Source organism: Haliotis rubra, unplaced genomic scaffold (assembly GCF_003918875.1).
Source record: "Haliotis rubra isolate DU_JTF1 unplaced genomic scaffold, ASM391887v1 Scf610, whole genome shotgun sequence".
In the NCBI taxonomy this organism is placed as follows: domain Eukaryota; kingdom Metazoa; phylum Mollusca; class Gastropoda; order Lepetellida; family Haliotidae; genus Haliotis; species Haliotis rubra.
Genome location: NW_025767314.1, coordinates 499,796 through 502,039, shown reverse-complemented (window position 1 = coordinate 502,039; position 2,244 = coordinate 499,796). Strand labels below are relative to the sequence as shown.

Below are 2,244 nucleotides of genomic sequence, written 5' to 3'. Positions count from 1 at the left end.
TTTTGAGTTCATCTCCTCGAGATCTTTCCAATGATATAAAATATGTCTTTGTAGCTCGCTTCCTTCTATGTGTCAAGTTAGGACTCGCTGGCCATTCCCAAGTTGTCCCACCCGGCCTTGTACGTTCCTCCCGTTAGAGATCAGGGTTACATTGCAAGGTGGGTACAACGTTTGAATCCCATTTCCGCCATGATTTTGCTGGAATATTGCTAAATGTGACGTAAAACCATACTGGCGAATGTTTCATCCGTGTTTACCTGTTGAAGCAGGGAGATATCCTCCTGAAGCTGCCTGTTCTGAAAGTCCTTATCCTCCAGCTCTGTGGAGACAAAGGTATATGTTTCCTGATCAAGGCCATTGGAAGACAGAACCTTTCAATTAGAGGAGCAGCTCAATTCTATGGAATACTGTCAAGAACATTGTTCGTGTTTTCACATTCTTGGCCTCTCGTATTGCAGCATGTTTGCTTATTTAGCTAGTTTTGAAAGATTCAGAACGCACTTTAAAATACTCCAGGCAAAACTTTATGATTATGTCCATATGAGATAGAAATAATATATATGTAATCGTCATGGTGATGATTATTATGATCGTAATAATTAAAAGCAAAAACTGTCAGAAAAATACCCAAATCAGTAAACAAAAAAAATCCCTATGGTTCGCAACTAGACGCATTTCATGAATAACAAATTATTTCAAACAAAAACTAAAAAGGGTGATATAAATATCTTTAAAACTTCTTTTCTTAATGGAAAAACATGCGAAATCTGTTTTCAAATAAGAAACATATGAACAGAGTGGCAAAGATTACTAATTCCTCACTAGAAGATTATTGAGCCAGTTTTGCGCGCGTATATTCTTACGTTCTTCAAGACAGCGAATGTTTTCAAGGAGACTGGAATTGTGCTGGGTTTCATGAAGATACTTGAGTACCTGAAGCAGATAGAAAAAAAACCCATTATACAACGGATCCATGGTGATACATGTTATTTCGTCAAGAACCTTGTGGATTGTCCACAACTCGTTCAGATCCAACTTACGACCAAATCCCTCAAGGGTTCGTGTTGAAACTATGATAACTGTCTAAAGAAAACATAGATAATGTCAGAACTATTGTCAACATGAAACTGCGCAGTGAAACAGTGTTCGTGTGAAATAGCTAGTATGCGGACACACGTGGACATACGGCAAAGTGTGGTTTCACAAACACTGTCGAATTATATCTGATTGGACATACAGTGAAGTGGTATCACACAGACTATAGAATTATATCTGATTGGACATACAGCGAAGTGTGGTTTCACAAACACTATCGAATTATATCTGATTGGACATACAGTGAAGTGTGGTTTCACAAACACTATCGAATTATATCTGATTGGACATACAGTGGAGTGTCGTTTCACAAACACTGTCGAATTATATCTGATTGGACATACAGTGAAGTGTGGTTTCACAAACACTATCGAATTATATCTGATTGGACATACAGTGAAGTGTGGTTTCACAAACACTGTCGAATTATATCTGATTGGACATACAGTGAAGTGTGGTATCACAAACACTGTCGAATTATATCTGATTGGACATACAGTGAAGTGTGGTTTCACAAACACTATCGAATTATATCTGATTGGACATACAGTGGAGTGTGGTTTCACAAACACTATCGAATTATATCTGATTGGACATACAGTGAAGTGTGGTTTCACAAACACTATCGAATTATATCTGATTGGACATACAGTGAAGTGTGGTTTCACAAACACTGTCGAATTATATCTGATTGGACATACAGTGAAGTGTGGTATCACAAACACTGTCGAATTATATCTGATTGGACATACAGTGAAGTGTGGTTTCACAAACACTATCGAATTATATCTGATTGGACATACAGTGAAGTGTGGTTTCACAAACACTATCGAATTATATCTGATTGGACATACAGTGAAGTGTGGTTTCACAAACACTATCGAATTATATCTGATTGGACATACAGTGAAGTGTGGTTTCACAAACACTATCGAATTATATCTGATTGGACATACAGTGAAGTGTGGTTTCACAAACACTATCGAATTATATCTGATTGGACATACAGTGAAGTGTGGTATCACAAACACTATCGAATTATATCTGATTGGACATACAGTGAAGTGTGGTTTCACAAACACTATCGAATTATATCTGATTGGACATACAGTGAAGTGTGGTTTCACAAACACTGTCGAATTATATCTG

At 37.2% G+C, this 2,244-nt stretch overlaps 1 long non-coding RNA gene across 1 annotated transcript; it reads right to left on the bottom strand.

Moving 5' to 3' along the window:
- Window positions 1–257: 257 nt before the first annotated feature.
- Window positions 258–949, bottom strand: LOC124255891. The gene is made up of 2 exons (XR_006892780.1): window positions 864–949; window positions 258–319 (listed from the first exon to the last, which is right to left on the bottom strand). It is a non-coding gene; the product is annotated as an uncharacterized LOC124255891 (long non-coding RNA).
- Between the last annotated feature and the right edge of the window lie 1,295 nt (window positions 950–2,244).